This window comes from Triticum aestivum, chromosome 2B, assembly GCF_018294505.1.
Source record: "Triticum aestivum cultivar Chinese Spring chromosome 2B, IWGSC CS RefSeq v2.1, whole genome shotgun sequence".
In the NCBI taxonomy this organism is placed as follows: domain Eukaryota; kingdom Viridiplantae; phylum Streptophyta; class Magnoliopsida; order Poales; family Poaceae; genus Triticum; species Triticum aestivum.
In genome coordinates this window covers 443,642,678-443,663,666 of record NC_057798.1, presented here as the reverse complement: position 1 = coordinate 443,663,666, position 20,989 = coordinate 443,642,678, and positions in this window count along the sequence as shown.

Below are 20,989 nucleotides of genomic sequence, written 5' to 3'. Positions count from 1 at the left end.
GCCACTCCATTGTTGAACTTATCTGAAACATACTAGGTAAAAGTATTAGTCCAACAAGAGATATGTTGACATTAATTACTAAAATCACCAAGGGAGCACTTGTGCTTTCAGGAAGACTATCATTTCAAACACAAGAGCAAGCAGTTTATCATCAACACAACATCTATTACCTTTTGGAGAGTGGTGTCTCCTAGATTGGTTAGGTGTCTCTTGGGAGCCTCCAACAAGTTGTGGGGTTGAACCAAGAAATTTGTAAGGGCAAGGAGATCGACTACTTCGTGAAGATCTACCCGACTGAGGCAAGTCCTTCATGTGCGATGGCCATGGTGGGATAGACAAGGTTGCTTCTTCGTGGACCCTTCGTGGATGGAGCCCTCCATGGACTCACGCAACCATTACCCTTCGTGGGTCAAAGTCTCCAATAACGTGCACGTAGGATAGCACCACCTATCGGAACCACACCAAAAATCTCCATGTCTCCATTGCGTTTGCACTCTCCAAACCCTTCCCTTTACCTTCATATGCAATGTTTTAGTTTCTGCTGCTACACTCTTAGAATTGCATGTGTAGGTTGATTGCTTGACTTGTGCTAGTTGCTAAAATCTGCCCACAACTAAAATAGGGAAAAGGTTAGATTTCTTGGCAGGGATCCTGTGCACAACGTCCACACTCAGGTACCCCGCCTCCTAGAGCTCCTTGTTGTCCTTCTACGTCACAGAGGAGGCCACCCACTTGCCTTGAGAGTCGGATCCAGACATGGTTGGGGAGGTTGGTGGCGGTGGGGAAGATCCAAGCTTGGGTGCTGGAGCTCGAATATGGGAAGGCTGAGGAAGGAAGAAGGCATGGGGTAGAAAAGATGGATTCTTAGCTGCTTATATAGGTTATGAATACCAAGCGCCCACCCCACTAGCCTTAAAACCTCGCCTGTTCCCAATGTGGGTATGCGCGTGAATTGTTGGATTACCCAAATATCATTGATGCGCAATCCCACATTAAGTGGGCACGATCTCTATTTCGACGAGACGTGCCAATGAGGCGTGGCCTCGAAACACGGAGCACTGGGTAGCAAAACGGTTCAAAATGCCGAAGGGTCAAGTCTGATGCTTCGTCGAAAAAGTTGTCAGTAAAAGACACTGTTCTTATTTTATATATATATCCTGCCTTCGCGGCTAAGGGTTGTGTTTATTACGAAAAGACGGATACAATTCTTTTACAGGGGAAAGCTGATACGTCTATTTTGCATCATGCTTCGATATTTATTGCATCATGGGCTGTTATTACACATTATGTCACAATACTTATGGCTATTCTCTCTTATTTTACAAGGTTTATCATGAAGAGGGAGAATGCCGGCAGCTGGGATTCTAGCTGGAAAAGGAGCAAATATTGGAAACCTATTCTATGCAGCTCCAAAAGTCCTGAAACTCCACGAAAGTTATTTTTGGAATTAATAAGAATTATTGAGCAAAGAAAGTACCAGACGGGGCCCACACCCTGGCCACGAGGGTGGGGGCGCGCCCACCCCTACTAGGCGCGCCCCTTGTCTCGTGGGCCCCCTGGTGGCCCTCCGGTGCCCATCTTCTGCTATATGAAGGATCTTACCCTGGAAAAAATCATAAGCAAGCTCCCGGGACGAAACTCCGCCGCCATGAGGCGGAACCAATCTAGGGCTCCGGCGGAGCTGTTCTGCCAAGGAAACTTCCCTCCCAGAGGGGGAAATCATCACCATCGTCATCACCAATGATCCTCTCATCGGGAGGGGGTCAATCTCCATCAACATCTTCACCAGCACCATCTCCCTCTCAAAACCCTAGTTCATCTCTTGTATCCAATCTTGTATCAAAACCACAAATTGGTACCTGTTGGTTGCTAGTAGTGTTGATTACTCCTTGTAGTTGATGCTAATTGGTTTACTTGCTGGAAGATCATATGTTCAGATCCTTAATGCATATTAATACTCCTCTGATCATGAACATGAATATGCTTTGTGAGTAGTTACATTTGTTCCTGAGGACATGGGTGAAGTCTTGCTATTAGTACAGTCATGTGAATTTGGTATTCGTTCAATATTTTGATGAGATGTATGTTGTCTTTCCTCTAGTGGTGTTATGTGAATGTCGACTACATGACACTTCACCATTATTTGGGCCTAGAGGAAGGCATTGGGAAGTAATAAGTAGATGATGGGTTGCTAGAGTGACAGAAGCTTAAACCCTAGTTTATGCATTGCTTCGTAAGGGGCTGATTTGGATCCACTAGTTTCATGATATGGTTAGGTTTACCTTAATACTTCTTTTGTAGTTGCGGATGCTTGCAATAGGGGTTAATCATAAGTGGGATGCTTGTCCAAGAAAGGTCAGTACCCAAGCACCGGTCCACCCACATATCAAATTATCAAAGTAATGAACGCGAATCATATGAGCGTGATGAAAACTAGCTTGACGATAATTCCCATGTGTCCTCGGGAGCGCTTTTCTCATTATAAGAAATTGTACAGGCTTGTCCTTTGCTACAAAAAGGATTGGACCACCTTGCTGCACCTTATTTACTTTCATTGCTTGTTACCCGTTACAAATTATCTTATCACAAAACTATCTGTTACCTACAATTTCAGTGCTTGCAGAGAATACCTTACTGAAAACCGCTTGTTATTTCCTTCTGCTCCTCGTTGGGTTCGACACTCTTACTTATCAAAAGGACTACGATAGATCCCCTATACTTGTGGGTCATCAAGACTCTTTTCTGGCGCCGTTGCCGGGGAGTGAAGCGCCTTTGGTGAGTGGAACTTGGTAAGGAAACATTTATATAGTGTGTTGAAATTTTCTGTCACTTGTTACTATGGAAACTAATCCTTTGAGGGGCTTGTTCGGGGCATCTTCGCCCTGACCGGTAGAGCAAAGATTTGCTCCTCAACCTACTGAACCTACTGAAAATGTTTACTTTTAGATTCCTTCGGGTATGATAGAGAAACTGCTAGCTAATCCCTTTGCAGGAGATGGAACATTGCATCCCGATTTACACCTTGCAGGTATTCCCGATGAAGTTTGTGGATTATTTAAGCTTGCAGGTATTCCCGATGATGTTGTTAAGAGGAAGGTCTTCCCTTTATCTTTGAAGGGAGACGTGTTGACATGGTATAGGCTATGTGATGATACGAGATCTTGGAACTATAAACGATTGAAATTGGAATTTCACCAGAAGTTCTATCCTATGCATCTTGTTCATCGTGATCGTAATTATATATATAATTTTTGGCCTCTCGAAGGAGAAAGCATCGCTCAAGCTTGGGGGAGGCTTAAGTCAATATTATATTCATGCCCCAATCATGAGCTCTCAAGAGATATGATTATTCAAAAAATTATGCTCGACTTTCTCTCAATGATCGCACCATGCTCGATACTTCCTGTGCTGGTTCTTATATGCTGAAGACTATTGAATTCAAGTGGGACTTATTGGAAAGAATTAAACGCAACTCTGAAGATTGGGGTTACGACGATGGTAAGGAGTCAGGTATGACACCTAAGTTTGATTGTGTTAAATCTTTTATGGATACCGGTGCTTTTCGTGGATTTAGCGCTAAATATGGACTTGACTCTAAGATAGTAGCTTCTTTCTGTGAATATTTTGCTACTCATGTTGATCTCCCTAAGGAGAAGTGGTTTAAATATAATCCTCCCACTGAAGTAAAAGTAGTTGCACCTATTACAGTTAAAGAAAAGACTATTACTTATAATGATCCTACTGTTCCTACTACTTATGTTGAGAAACCACCTTTTCCTGTTAGGATAAAGGATCATGCTAAAGCTTCAACTGTGGTTCGTAAGAGTAATATTAGAACATATACACCCCCTGAGCAAATTAAAGTTGAAATTAGTATTGCTATGGTTAAAGATCTCTTGGCTGATAATATAGATGGGCATGTTATTTACTTCTGTGAGGAAGTTGCTAATATTGCTAAACCCGATGCTAAGATACATAGACCTGTTGTAGGCATGCCTGTTATTTCTGTTAAAATAGGAGATCATTGTTATCATGGCTTATGTGATATGGGTGCTAGTGCTAGTGCAATACCTATTTCCTTATATAATGAAATTATGCATGATATCGCACCTGTTGAACTAGAAGATATCGATGTTACCATTAAGCTTGCCAATAGGGATACTATTTCACCATTTGGGATTGTTAGAGATGTTGAAGTCTTGTGTGGGAAGGTTAAATATCCTGCTGATTTTCTTGTTCTTGGTTCCCCACAAGATGAATTTTGTCCCATTATATTTGGTAGACCCTTCTTGAATACTGTTAATGCTAGGATAGATTGCAAAAAGGATGTTGTTACAATAGGCTTAGGGGATATGTCTGATAACCCACAAGTGTAGGGGATCGCAACAACTTTCGAGGGTAAATTATTCAACCCAAATTTATTGATTCGACACAAGGGGAGCCAAAGAATATTCTTGAGTATTAGCAATTGAGTTGTCAATTCAACCACACCTGGATAACTTAGTGTCTGCAGCAAAGTATTAGTAGCAAAGTAGTATGATAATAAAGGTAATAGTAGCAAAAGTAAAGATAATAGTTTTTGGGTTTTTGTAGTAGTTGTAACAGTAGCAACGGAAAAGTAAATAAGCGAAGAACAATATGTGAAAAGCTCGTAGGCAATGGATCAGTGATGGATAATTATGCCGGATGCGATTCCTCATGTAATAACTATAACATAGGGTGACACGGAACTAGCTCCAGTTCATCAATGTAATGTAGGCATGTATTCCGTAAATAGTCATTCGTGCTTATGGAAAAGAACTTGCATGACATCTTTTGTCCTACCCTCCCGTGGCAGCGGGGTCCTAGCGGAAACTAAGGGATATTAAGGCCTCCTTTTAATAGAGAACCAGAACAAAGCATTAGCACATAGTGAATACATGAACTCCTCAAACTACGGTCATCACCGAGAAGTATCCCAATTATTGTCACTTCGGGGTTGTCGGGTCATAACACATAATAGGTGACTATAGACTTGCAAGATAGGATCAAGAACACACATATATTCTTGAAAACATAATAGGTCCAGATCTTAAATCATGGCACTCAGGCCCTAGTGACAAGCATTAAGCATAGCAAAGTCATAGCAACATCAATCTTAGAACATAGTGGATACTAGGGATCAAACCCTAATAAAACTAACTTGATTACATGGTAAATCTCATCCAACCCATCACCGTCCAGCAAGCCTATGATGGAATTACTCACGCGCGGCAGTGAGCATCATGAAATTGGTGATGGAGGATGGTTGATGATGACGACGGCGACGAATCCCCCTCTCGGGAGCCCCGAACGGACTCCAGGTCAGCCCTCCTGAGAGAGATTAGGGCTTGGCGGCGGCTCCGTGTCGTAAAATGCAATGAAACTTTCTCTCTGATTTTTTTCTCCCCGAACGTGAATATATGGAGTTGGAGTTGAGGTCGGTGGAGGTCCAGGGGGGCCACGAGATAGGGCCACGCGCACTATAGGGGGGGGCGCCCCTTGTCTCGTGGACAGGGTGTGGGCCCCCTGGTGTATTTCTTTCTCCCAGACATTCTTATTAATTCGAAAAAGTGCCTCCGTGGATTTTCAGGACATTCCGAGAACTTTTCTTTTCTACACATAGAACAACATCATGGCAGTTCTGCTGAAAACAACGTCAGTCTGGGCTAGTTTCATTCAAATCATGCAAGTTAGAGTCCAAAACAAGGGCAAAAGTGTTTGGAAAAGTAGATACGTTGGAGACGTATCAACTCCCCCAAGCTTAAACCTTTACTTGTCCTCAAGAAATTTAGTTGATAAACTAAAAGTGATAAAGAAAAACTTTTACAAACTCTGTTTGCTATTGTTGTTGTAAACATGAAAAGCCAGCATTCAAGTTTTAGCAAATATTATGAACTAACCATACTCACAATAACAATTAGGTCTCACAATCACTCATATCAATAGCATAATCAGCTAGCGAGCCATAATAATCAAACTCACATGACAACACTTTCTCAAAACAATCATAACATGATATAACAAAATGGTATCTCGCTAGCCCTTTCTGAGACAGCAAAACATAAATGCAGAGCACCTTTAAAGATCAAGGACTGACTAAACATTGTAATTCATGGTAAAAGAGATCCAGTCAAGTCATACCCAATATAAACCAATAGTAATGAATGAAAATGACAGTGTGCTCTCCAGCGGGTGCTATTGATAAGAAGGGTGATGACTCAACATAAAAGTAAATAGATAGGCCCTTCGCAGAGGGAAGCAGGGATTTGTAGAGGTGCCAGAGCTCGATTTTAAAATAGAGATTGAGTAACATTTTGAGTGGCATACTTTTGCTGTCAACGCAACAACTATGAGATGGCTGTATCTTCCATACTACATGCATTATAGGCAGTTCCCAAACAGAATGGTAAAGGTTTATACTCCCCCAACCACCAACAAGCATCAATCCATGGCTTGCTCGAAACAATGAGTGCCTCCAACTAACAACAACCATGGGGGAGTTTTGTTTAATTATTTTGATTTGCTTTGATCTTTTTGGATCATGGGACTGGGCATCCCGGTTACCGGCCCTTTCTCGTGAATGAGGAGCAGAGTCCACTCCTCTTGAGAATAACGCACCTAGCATGGAAGATATAGGCAGCCCTGGTTGTAAGATGAGCTGCTCGAGCATACAAAACAGAATTTCATTTGAAGGTTTGGAGTTTGGCACATACAAATTTACTTGGAACGTCAGGTAAATACCACATATAGGTAGGTATAGTGGACTCATATGGAACAACTTTGGGGTTTAAGGAGTTTGGATGCACAAGCAGTATTCCTGCTTGGTACAGGTGAAGGCTAGCAAAAGACTGGGAAGCGACCGGCTGAGAGAGTGACAATAGTCATAAACATGCATTAAAATTAATTCACACTGAGTACAAGCATGAGTAGGATATAATCCACCATGAACATAAATATCATGAAGGCTATGTTGATTTGATTCAACTTCATGCATGAACATGTGCCAAGTCGAGTCACTAAATTCATTCAAAGGAGGATACCATCCCATAATATCACATCATAATCATTCTAATAGCATGTTGGCACGCAAGGTAAACCATTATAACTCATAGCTAATCAAGCATGGCACAAGCAACTATAATCTCTAAATGTCATTGCAAACATGTTTACTTCATAATAAGCTGAATCAGAAATGGTGAACTCATCATATTTACAAAAACAAGAGAGGTCGAGTTCATACCAGCTTTTCTCATCTCAATAAGTCCATCATATATCGTCATTATTGCCTTTCACTTGCACGACAGAACGATGTGTATAATAATAATAGTGCACGTGCATTGGAATAAGATGGAATCTGCAAGCATTCAACTCAAGAGAGAAGACAAGTAATATGGGCTCTAGGTTAAATAAACTATCATGCATATGAGAGCCACTAAACATTTTCAATATGGTCTTCTCGACCCCCAAAGGAAAGAAAAGAAAATAAAACTATTTACACGGGAAAGCTCCCAACAAGTAAGAAGAAGAACTAGAAATCTTTTTGGGTTTTCATTTTAATTCTACTACAAGCATGGAAATTAAACTAACTAATTTTTTGGTTTTTCTTAAGATTTAACAAACACACAAGAAGAAAACTAGAAAAATAAATTTAAACTAGCATGGATAATACAATGAAAGAGTATGAGCACCGACGACTAGTGTGTGAACATGAATGTAATGTCGGTGAGAAATGCGTACTCCCCCAAGCTTAGGCTTTTGGCCTAAGTTGGTCTAGTACCAAGGACCGCCTGGCTGATATCCATAAGTGAAACCGGGGTCGTACTGAGATGCAGCGACAACCGCCTCCTGAGCTGCAGCGTGTTGGCGAGCTGCCTCCGCTCTCCTCTCGTGTTCAGCTGCTTCCTCCCTGGTGACAACATATCTTCCTTTTGCCTGATAATCAAAAAGGTAGGGAGCAGGAAGAGTAACATGGACGACGTTGCGTTTGTCGTAGATTAGTCGATATTGGAGGAATTGTTCATTCCTCCCAAGAAATTGATGATTAACCATAGCTTTAGAATCAAAATAAACAGGGGGTATTATCATATCTCCCTCTCGTGGGGCTATACCAAGATAATTAGCCACAAAGGTGCATAAATTCCTCCAAATAAATTTCCATTTCTACTATTATTCTGCAACCTACGTGCAACTATTGCCCCCAAGTTATAACCTTTATATCCTAACACAGCACTCTTGAGGACACACAGATCAGGAACACACATGTGACATGCTTCGTCTTTACCGTTAATACATCTACCAATGAAGAGAGCAAAATAATGTATAGCAGGAAAATGAATGCTCCCTATGGTAGCTTGTGCTATGTCCCTAGATTCCCCCACAGTAATACTAGCAAGAAAATCTCTAAATTCAGATTTGTGAGGATCATTAATATTACCCCACTGCGGGAGTTTGCAAGCAGTTGTGAAATCCTCTAAATCCATAGTATAAGATGTATCATAAATGTCAAATATGACACTAGGAGAATTACGCATACAGTTATGTTTGAACCTCCGCACAAGAATCAGTCAATTGATAATACTGCGGACACTTATCTTGTAAGAAGTCCTCCAGCTCGGCATTACACGCATACGCGTCAAATTCCTCCTTGAAGCCTGCTTCGACCATAAAATCATCGGATGGCCACTCACAAGCTTGTACATCCGCGTCCCTCGGCAATTCAACATCTTGCTCACGTATAGCAATCCTGGGCCCTTTCTTCACCAAGGAACCACCTTGGTACATTCTTCTAAGCATAATTCTTTTTTTTCTGAAAATTTCTGAAATTTTAGTAACTTCAAAATAAAAGTGAATAAAACTAAACAAGATTGGTAGCAACTACTCCTACAAGTGCCTAGAGCCTATATCATGCATTAGAATTGCTCGGGACCTCATAAATTTAACATGCAAGCTCAAGAACATGGTCACCTATGCAGTAAAAAATTGCAATGAATAAAGCACTAGAACAAAGACTAATTGGACCAATGGAGGAGTCACATACCAAGAAACAATATCCCAAAGCAGTTCTGTAAATGGACCTTTGAGCAAGGAGATCGAAAATCGCAGCAAAATGGAGTGTGTGGGTGCTGGCATAAGTGGAGGGGGGCCACCAGGGGCCCACAAGACAAGGGGCGCGCCCTATAGGGGGGTGATAACCCACAAGTGTAGGGGATCGCAACAGCTTTCGAGGGTAAAGTATTCAACCCAAATTTATTGATTCGACACAAGGGGAGCCAAAGAATATTCTTGAGTATTAGCAGTTGAGTTGTCAATTCAACCACACCTGGATAACTTAGTATCTGCAGCAAAGTGTTTAGTAGCAAAAGTGGTATGATAATAATAGTAACGGTAGCAAAAGTAAAGATAAATGTTTTTGGGTTTTTGTAGTAGTTGTAACAGTAGCAACGGAAAAATAATTAAGCGAAGAACAATATGTGAAAAGCTCGTAGCCAATGGATCAGTAATGGATAATTATGCCAGATGCGATTCCTCATGCAATAGTTATAACATAGGGTGATACTGAACTAGCTCCAATTCATCAATGTAATGTAGGCATGCATTTCGTAAATAGTCATACGTTCTTATGGAAAAGAACTTGCATGACATCTTTTGTCCTACCCTCCCGTGGAAGCGGGGTCCTTACGGAAACTAAGGGATATTAAGGCCTCCTTTTAATAGAGAACCGGAACAAAGCATTAGCACATAGTGAATACATGAACTCCTCAAACTACGGTCATCACCGAGAAGTATCTCGATTATTGTCACTTCGGGGTTGTCGGATCATAACACATAATAGGTGACTATAGACTTGCAAGATAGGATCAAGAACACACATATATTCATGAAAACATAATAGGTTCAGAAATGAAATCATGGCACTCGGGCCCTAGTGACAAGCATTAAGCATAGCAAAGTCATAGCAACATCAATCTCAGAACATAGTGGATACTAGGGATCAAACCCTAACAAAACTAATTTGATTACATGGTAAATCTCATCCAACCCATCATCTCCAGCAAGCCTATGATGGAATTACTCACACACAGCGATGAGCATCATGAAATTGGTGATGGAGGATGGTTGATGATGACGATAGCGACGAATCCCCCTCTCCGGACCCCCGAACGGACTCCAGATCAGCCCTCCCGAGATAGATTAGGGCTTGGCGGCGGCTCCGTGTCGTAAAATGCAATGAGACTTTCTCTCTGATTTTTTTCTCCCGAACGTGAATATATGGAGTTGGAGTTGAGGTCGGAGGAGGTCCAGGGGGCCCACGAGATAGGAGGCCGCGCCCTAGGGGGCGCCCCCCTGTCTCGTGGATAGGCCATGGGCCCCCTGGCATTAATTCTTTTGCCAAAAATTCTTATTAATTCCAAAAAGTGCCTCCGTGGATTTCCAGGACATTCGGAGAACTTTTCTTTTCTACACATAAAACAACATCATGGTAGTTCTGCTGAAAACAGCGTCAGTCCGGGTTAGTTTCATTCAAATCATGCAAGTTAGAGTCCAAAACAAGGGCAAAAGTGTTTGGAAAAGTAGATAGGTTGGAGATGTATCAAATCCCCCAAGCTTAAACCTTTGCTTGTCCTCAAGCAATTCAGTTGATAAACTGAAAGTGATGAAGAAAAACTTTTACAAACTCTGTTTGCTCTTGTTGTTGTAACATGAAAAGTCAGCATTCAAGTTTCAGCAAATATTATGAACTAACCATACTCACAATAACACGTAGGTCTCATAATTACTCATATCAATAGCATAATCAGCTAGCAAGCCATAATAATAAAACTCGGATGACAACACTTTCTCAAAATAATCATAACATGATATAACAAAATGGTATCTCACTAGCCCTTTCTGAGACCGCAAAACATAAATGCAGAGCACCTTTAAAGATCAAGGACTGACTAAACATTGTAATTCATGGTAAAAGAGATCCAGTCAAGTCATACCCAATATAAACTAATAATAATGAATGCAAATGACAGTGTGCTCTCCGGCGGGTGCTTTTTAATAAGAAGGATGATGAGTCAACATAAAAGTAAATAGATAGGCCCTTCGCAGAGGGAAGCATGGATTTGTAGAGGTGCCAGAGCTCGATTTTAAAATAGAGATTGAATAACATTTTGAGCGGCATACTTTCACTGTCAATGCAACAACTATGAGATGGATGTATCTTCCATACTACATGCATTATAGGTAGTTCCAAAACAGAATGGTAAAGGTTTATACTCCCCCAACCACCAACAAGCATCAATCCATGGCTTGCTCGAAACAACGAGTGCCTCCAACATACAACAGCCCTGGGGGAGTTTTGTTTAATTATTTTGATTTGCTTTGATCTTTTTGGATCATGGGACTGGGCATCCCGGTTACCGGCCCTTTCTCGTGAATGAGGAGGAGAGTCCACTCCTCATGAGAATAACCCACCTAGCATGGAAGATATAGGCAACCCTAGTTGTAACATGAGCTGCTCGAGCATACAAAACAGAATTTCATTTGAAGGTTTAGAGTTTGGCACATACAAATTTACTTGGACCGGCAGGTAAATACCGCATATATGTAGGTATAGTGGACTCATATGGAACAACTTTGGGGTTTAAGGAATTTGGATGCACAAGCAGTATTCCCGCTTAGTACAGGTGATGGCTAGCAAAAGACTAGGAAGCGACCAACTGAGAGAGCGACAACAGTCGTAAACATGCATTAAAATTAATTCACACCGAGTACAAGCATGAGTAGGATATAATCCACCATGAACATAAATATCGTGGAGGCTATGTTGATTTGATTCAACTACATGCGTGAACATGTGCCAAGTCGAGTCACTTAATACATTCAAAGGAGGATACCATCCCATCATACCACATCATAATAATTCTAATAGCATGTTGGCATGCAAGGTAAACCATTATAACTCATAGCTAATCAAGCATGGCACAAGCAACTATAATCTCTGAATGTCATTGCAAATATGTTTACTTCATAATAGCTGACTCAGGAACGATGAATCATCATATTTACAAAAACAAGAGAGGTTGAGTTCATACCAGCTTTTCTCATCCCAATAAGTCCATCATATATCGTCATTATTGCCTTTCACTTGCACGACCGAACGATGTGTATAATAATAAGAGTGCATGTGCATTGGACTAAGCTGGAATCTGCAAGCATTCAACTCAAGAGAGAAGACAGAGTAATATGGGCTCTAAGTTAAATAAACAATCATGCATATAAGAGCCACTAAGCATGTTCAATATGGTCTTCTCGACCCCCAAAGGAAAGAAAAGAAAAGAAAACTATTTACACGGGAAAGCTCCCAACAAGTAAGAAGAAAAACTAGAAATCTTTTTGGGTTTTTCATTTTAACTCTACTACAAGCATGGAAATTAAACTAACTAACTTTTTTTTGTTTTTTCTTAAGGTTTATCAAACACATAAGAAGAAAACTAGAAAAAGAAATTTAAACTAGCATGGATAATACAATGAAAGAGTATGAGCACCGACGACTAGTGTGTGAACATGAATGTAAAGTCGGTGAGAAATACGTACTCCCCCAAGCTTAGGCTTTTGGCCTAAGTTGGTCTAGTACCAAGGACCGCCGCTACTCTCCCCGGTGTAGTGGGAGGTGTAATCAGGATACCACTGGTTGGTCATCTCTGGATCCCACTGGACAGATGATGCACGATAAGGGTCCAATTCAGGTTCCGGCTCAGGTTCAGGTTCTGGAGTGAAAGCTTGGGCTAGATGGTTGTTCACCGCTTCCGGCGTGACAAGACGATTTTCTGCAAGCAAATCAAACAACAGAGGCGCAGGCAAAATAATAATCTCAATGTGTTTCTTATTAAATCTAAGTTTATACAAGAGCATCTTTTCTTCGTTGTCAACAATAAACTTGTGTGCTACCATGCTCTTGTAATCTTAAATGTGAGGATGCAATTTTATCTCATCCTCCTCATGGTGCCTAATGGGTATCTGAAAATATTTAGCAAGACGTGCAGCATAGATACCTCCAAATATGGGACCTTTTGTACGATTCAAGGCTAGCCGTTTAGCAACGACGGCACCCATACTAAAAGTATTGTCCCCAAGCAAAGCATGTTGAATAATGATAATATCAGGAACGCTCAAATTCCCACTATTTCCACGACCAATCAAGCATCTACTAGCAAATATAGCAAAATAGCGTAAAACAGGAAAGTGTATGCTAGAGACCTTCGCCTCGGAGCCCTTCTTTGGCTCCTCTACAGCAATAGTATTAACAAAGCCACCCACATCATCACGATGGGGTTCATCTAATTCTCCCTCATAAGGTATCCTAGATACCGTGCAAAAATAACGTAAAGACATTTCTTTGAATTCATCATATAAATGAAATGATACTGCAGGCGGTGATTTCTTAGGATAATAATAAAAGTTTTGCACGAAAGTATTGGTAAGTAAGAGATACTGATCGATTCAGTCGTTGATAAAACCGGTGAGGCCTGCAGTCTCGACTAAGCATAAAAGTCTTCATGAATTCTGGCTTCTTTCAAGAAATCCTCGCATGGCCATTCACATGACCGTACTTCCGCTAAGCGAGGAAGATTATACTTGGCCTTTTCCTTCTCTTTGGCTTGTTTTTCCTGAGAGCTTTGGCTAGAAGAGCCTTTAAAGAGCCTGCTTAACATTTCCTGAAAATTTCTGAAATTTTAGTAACTTCAAAATAAAAGTGAATAAAACTAAACAAGATTGATAGCAACTACTCCTACAAGTGCCTAGAGCCTATATCATGCATTGGAATTGCTTGGGACCTCAAAAATTTAACATGCAAGCTCAAGAACATGGTCACCTAAGCAGCAAAAATTTGCAATGAATAAAGCACTAGAACAAAAACTAATTGGACCAATGGAGGAGTCACATACCAAGCAACAATGTCCCAAAGCAGTTTTGTGAATGGAGCTTTGAGCTAAGAGATCGAAAACCGCAGCAAAACGAGCTAGAACTCGTGCTTGAGCTGGATGGGGATTTTTTTGGGTAGAAGATGAACTGTGTGGGTGCTGGCATAAGTGGAGGGGGCCACTAGGGGCCCACGAGACAGGGGGCGCGCCCTATAGGGGGGCGCACCCTCCTATCTCGTGGCCTGGTGCTTGCCCCTCCTGTAGTGTTTTCAGTGCCTAAAATCCTCAAATATTCTAGAAAAAATCATACTAAATTTGCAGGGCATTTGGAGCACTTTTATTTTTGGACTATTTTTTTAATGCACGGATAATTCAGAAAACAAACGGATAATACTATTTTTGCTTTATTTAATCTAAATAACAGAGGGTAAAAAGAGGGTACAGAAGGTTGTGCCTTCTAGTTTCATCCATCTCGTGATCATCAAAATGAACCCACTCACAAGGTTGATCAAGTCTTATTAACAAACTCATTCCGAATAACACGGAACCGGAGAAATTTCGAATAACACTAAGTTACCTCAACGGGGATATGAAAATCCCCAACAATAAGAATATCATACTTTTTCTTAAAGAGGAAATTCAAAACCTCCAAAAATGATAGTTGGAACTTTTTCAATAGAATTGATGCTATGAACTTGAGATTGCTTCCTCGGGAAGTGTACCATATGCTCACTACCATTAACATGAAAAGTGACATTGCCTTTGTTGCAATCAATAACAGCCCCTGCAGTATTAAGAAAAGGTCTACCAAGGATAATAGACATACTATCGTCCTCGGGAATATTAAGAATAACAAAGTCCGTTAAGATAGTGACATTTGCAACCACAATAGGCACATCCTCACAAATACCGACAGGTATAGCAGTTGATTTATCAGCCATTTGCAAAGATATTTCATTAGGTGTCAACTTATTCAATTCAAGTCTACGATATAAAGAGAGAGGCATAACACTAGCGCCGGCTCCAAGATCACATAAAGCAGTTCTAACATAATTTCTTCTAATGGAGGATGGTATAGTTGGCACACCCGGATCTCCAAGTTTCTTTGGTATTCCACCCTTAAAAGTGTAATTAGCAAGCATGGTGGAAATTTCAGCTTCCGGTGTCTTTCTTTTATTTGTAATGATATCCTTCATATACTTAGCATAAGGATTTACTTTCAACATATCAGTTAAGCGCATACGTAAGAAAATAGGTCTAATCATTTCAGCAAAGCGCTCAAAATCCTCACCATCCTTTGACTTGGATGATTTAGGAGGAAAGGGCATGGGTTTCTGAACCCATGGTTCTCTTTCTTTACCATGCTTCCTAGCAACAAAATCTCTCTTATCATAACATTGATTCTTTGATTGTGGGTTATCAAGATCAACAGTAGGTTCAATCTCTACATCATTGTTTTTGCTAGGTTGAGCATCAACATGAACATTATCATTAACATTATCACTAGTTTCATGTTCATCACCTGATTGAGTTTCAGCATCGAAAATAGAAATATCATTGGGATTCTCAGGTGTGTCTACGATAGGTTCACTAGAAGCATGCAAAGTCCTATCGTATTTCTTTTTCTTCTTCTTAGAAGAACTAGGTGCCTCTAAATTATTTCTTTGAGAATCTTGCTCGATTCTCTTAGGGTGGCCTTCAGGATACAAAGGTTCCTGAGTCATTCTACCAGTTCTAGTAGCCACTCTAACAGCAAAGTCATTTTTATTATTTAATTCATCAAGCAAATCATTTTGAGCTTTGAGTACTTGCTCAGCTTGAGTAGCAACCGTAGAAGCATATTTGCTAACGCGGTGAAGTTCATCTTTAACTCTAGCCAGATTATCGCCTACGCGTCCTATCTCGAAAGCATTATTCTTTAACTCTCTACCAACATAAGCATTAAAACTTTCTTGTCTAGCCATAAAGTCATCAAATTCATCTAAGCATGGGCTATGAAATTTAGTAGAGGGTATTTCAACTTTATCATTTCTATAGAGAGAATTTACCTTTACTACCTGTGTCGGGTTATCAACACAATATGGTTCTTCAGGCGGTATATTAAGACCATGTATTTCTTCAATAGGTGGTAAATTCTTAACATCTTCAGCTTTAATACCTTTTTATTTCATTGATTTATTTCCTTCTTGCATATCTTCAGGACTGAGAAATAAAACACCTCTCTTCTTCAGAGTGGGTTTAGGAATAGGCTCTGGAGTTGGCTCAATTGGTTCAGGAATTACTTCAGGAATTGGCTCGGGAAGAGTCCAATTATTTTCATTAGTCAACATATTATTCAGTAATATTTTAGCTTCGTTCTTTCCCTGAAAACACAACCAGCACAACTATCCAAGTAGTCCTTGGAAGCATCGGTTAGTCCATTATAAAAGATATCAAGTATTTCATTTTTCTTAAGAGGATGATCAGGCAAAGCATTAAGTAACCGAAGAAGCCTCCCCCAAGCTTGTGGGAGACTCTCTTCTTTAATTTGCACAAAATTATATATTTCCTGCAAGGCAGCTTGTTTCTTATGAGCAGGGAAATATTTAGCAAAGAAGTAATAAATCATATCATGGGGACTACGCACACAACCAGGAGCAAGAGAATTATACCAAGTCTTAGCATCATCCTTTAATGAGAACGGAAATATCTTAAGGATATATAAATAGCGAGACTTCTCATCATGAGTAAACAGGGTGGCTATATCATTCAACTTGGTAAGATGTGCCACAACAGTTTCAGATTCAAGGCCATAAAAAGGATCAGATTCAACTAAAGTAATAATCTCAGGATCTACAGAGAATTCATAATCCTTATCAGTAACACAGATAGGTGAACTAGCAAAAGCAGGATTGGGTTTCATTCTAGCATTAAGAGACTGCTGCTTCCGTTTAGCTAATAATTTCTTAAGATCATTTCTATCATTGCAAGCAAGAATTCCCATAGCAGCTGCTTCATTCATAACATAACCCTTCAGAACAACAGGTAATACATAATCAATGGGGGAACCTTCATCATCACTATCATCAATAATAGGTTCTTCAGTAATATCATTCCCCCTAACTCTAGCAAGTTGTTCATCAAGAAATTCACCTAATGGAAAAGTAGTATCACGCACAGAAGTAGTTTCATCATGCATAGCAGAAGTGGCATCATCAATAACATGCGACATGTCAGAATTCATAGCAGTAGCAGGTTTAGGTGTCGCAAGCTTACTTATAACGGAAGGAGAATCTAGTGCAGAGCTACATGGCAGTTCCTTACCTCTCCTCGTAGTTGAGGGCAAAATCTTGGTCTTAGCATCTTTCAAGTTCTTCATAGTGATCAACAGATATAAATCCCAACTGACTCAGAGAATAGAGCTATGCTTCCCGGCAACGGCGCCAGAAATTAGTCTTGATAACCCACAAGTGTAGGGGATCGCAACAGCTTTCGAGGGTAAAGTATTCAACCCAAATTTATTGATTCGACACAAGGGGAGCCACATAATATTCTTGAGTATTAGTAGTTGAGTTGTCAATTCAACCACACCTAGATAACTTAGTATCTGCAGCAAAGTGTTTAGTAGCAAAAGTGGTATTATAATAATAGTAACGGTAGCAAAAGTAAAGATAAATGTTTTTGGGTTTTTGTAGTAGTTGTAACAGTAGCAACGGAAAAGTAAATAAACGAAGAACAATATGTGAAAAGCTCGTAGGCAATGGATCAGTAATGGATAATTATGCCGGATGTGATTCCTCATGCAATAGTTATAACATAGGGTGATATAGAACTAGCTCCAATTCATCAATGTAATGTAGGCATGTATTCCGTAAATAGTCATACGTGCTTATGGAAAAGAACTTGCATGACATCTTTTGTCCTACCCTCCCGTGGAAGCGGGGTCCTTACGGAAACTAAGGAATATTAAGGCCTCCTTTTAATAGAGAACCGGAACAAAGCATACATAGTGAATACATGAACTCCTCAAACTACGGTCATCACCAAGAAGTATCCCGATTATTGTCACTTCGGGGTTGTCGGATCATAACACATAATAGGTGACTATAGACTTGCAAGATAGGATCAAGAACACATATATATTCTTGAAAACATAATAGGTTCAGATCTGAAATCATGGCACTCGGGCCCTAGTGACAAGCATTAAGCATAGCAAAGTCAAAGCAACATCAATCTCAGAACATAGTGGATACTAGGGATCAAACCCTAACAAAACTAACTTGATTACATGGTAAATCTCATCCAACCCATCGCCGTCCAGCAAGCCTACGATGGAATTACTCACGCACGGCGGTGAGCATCATGAAATTGGTGACGGAGGATGGTTGATGATGACGACGGCGACAAATCCCCCTCTCCAGAGCCCTGAACGGACTCGAGATCAGCCCTCCCGAGAGAGATTAGGGCTTGGCGGTGGCTCCGTGTCGTAAAACGCGATGAAACTTTCCCTCTGATTTTTTTCTCCCCGAACCTGAATATATGGAGTTGGAGTTGAGGTCGGAGGAAGTCCAGGGGGCCCACGAGATAGGAGGTCGTGCCCTAGGGGGGGGGCGCCCCCTGTCTCATGGATAGGCCGTGGGCCCCCTGGCATTAATTCTTTCGCCAAAAATTCTTATTAATTCCAAAAAGTGCCTCCGTGGATTTCCAGGACATTCCGAGAACTTTTCTTTTCTACACATAAAATTACATCATGTTAGTTCTGCTGAAAACAACGTCAGCCCGGGTTAGTTTCATTCAAATCATGCAAGTTAGAGTCCAAAACAAGGGCAAAAGTGTTTGGAAAAGTAGATACGTTGGAGACGTATCAGGGGGGCGCGCCCTCCACTCTCGTGGCCTGGTGCTTGCCCCTCCTGCAGTGTTTTCAGTGCCTAAAATCCTCAAATATTCCATAAAAAATCATACTAGATTTGCAGGGCATTTGGAGCACTTTTATTTTCGGGATATTTTTTAATGCACAGATAATTCAGAAAACAGACAGATAATAATATTTTTGCTTTTTTTATTCTAAATAACAGAAAGTAAAAAGTGGGTATAGACGGTTGTGCCTTCTAGTTTCATACATATCATGATCATCAAAATGAATCCACTAACAAGGTTGATCAAGTCTTGTTAACAAACTCATTCCGAATAACACGAAACCGGAGAAATTTCGAATAATACTAAGTTACCTCAACGGGGATATGAAAACCCCCAAAAATAAGAATATCATACTTTTTCTTGACAGTAGGGAGAGGAAATTCAAAACCTCCAATAATAATAGTTGAAATTTTTCCAATAGAATTGATGCTATGAACTTGAGATTTTTTTCCTCGGAAAGTGTACCGTATGCTCATTACCATTAACATGAGAAGTGACATTGCCTTTGTTGCAATCAATAACAGCCCCTGCAGTATTAAGAAAAGGTCTACCAAGGATAATAGACATACTATCGTCCTCAGGAATATCAAGAATAACAAAGTCCGTTAAGATAGTGACATTTGCAACCACAACAAGCACATCCTCACAAATACCGACAGGTATAGCAGTTGATTTATCACCCATTTTGCAAAGATATTTCAGTAGGTGTCAACTTATTCAGTTCAAGCCTACGATATAAAGAGAGAGGCATAACACTAACACCGGCTCCAAGATCACATAAAGCAGTTCTAACATAATTTCTTTTAATGGAGCATGGTATGGTTGGTACACCCGGATCTCCAAGTTTCTTTGGTATTCCACCCTTAAAAGTGTAATTAGAAAGCATGGTGGAAATTTCAGCTTCCGGTATTTTTCTTTTGTTTGTGATGATATCCTTCATATACTTAGAATAAGGATTTACTTTAAGCATATCAGTTAAGCGCATACGTAAGAAAATAGGTCTATTTATTTCAGCAAAGCGCTCAAAATCCTCATCATCCTTTGTCTTGAATGGTTTAGGAGGAAAGGGCATGGGTTTCTGAACCCATGGTTCTCTTTCTCTACCGTGCTTCCTAGCAACAAAATCTCTCTTATCATAACGTTGATTCTTTGATTGTGGGTTATCAAGATCAACAACAGGTTCAATCTCTACTTCATTGTTTTTGCTAGGTTGAGCATCAACATGAACATTATCATTAACATTATCACTAGGTTCATGTTCATCACCTAATTGTGTTTCAGCATTAGAAATAGAAATATCATTGGGATTCTCAGGTGTGTCTACAGTAGGTTCACTAGAAGCATGCAAAGTCCTATCGTTTTTCTTTTTCTTCTTTTTGGAACAACTAGGTGCCTCTAAATTGTTTCTCTGAGAATCTTGCTCGATTCTATTAGGGTGGCCTTCAGGATACCAAGGTTCCTGAGTCATTCTACCAGTTCTAGTAGACACTCTAACAGCAAAGTCATTTTTATTATTTAACTCATCAAGCAAATCATTTTGAGCTTTAAGTACTTGCTCAGCTTGAGTAGCAACCATAGAAGCATATTTGCTAATGAGTTTGAGTTCACCTTTAACTCTAGCCATATTATCGCTCACGCATCCTATCTTGAAAGCATTATTCTTTATCTCTCTAGCAACATAAGCATTAAAACTTTCATGTCTAGCCATAAAGTCATCAAATTCATCTAAGCATGGGCTATGAAATTTAGTAGAGGGGATTTCAACTTTATCATATCTATAGAGAGAATTTACCTTTACTACCTGTGTCCAGTTATCAAGGCAATGTGGTTCTTCAACAGGCGGTATATTAAGACCATGTATTTCTTCAATAGGTGGTAAATTCTTAACATCTTCAGCTTTAATACCTTTTTCTTTCATTGATTTCTTTGTCTCTTGCATATCTTCAGGACTGAGAAATAAAACACCTCTCTTCTTTGGAGTGGGTTTAGGAATAGGCTCCGGAGTTGGCTCAATTGGTTCAGGAATTGGCTCAGGAAGAGTCCAATTATTTTCGTTAGTCAACATATTATTCAATAGTATTTCAGCCTCGTCGACTGTTCTTTCCCTGAAAACACAACCAGCACAACTATCCAAGTAGTCCTTGGAAGCATCAGTTAGT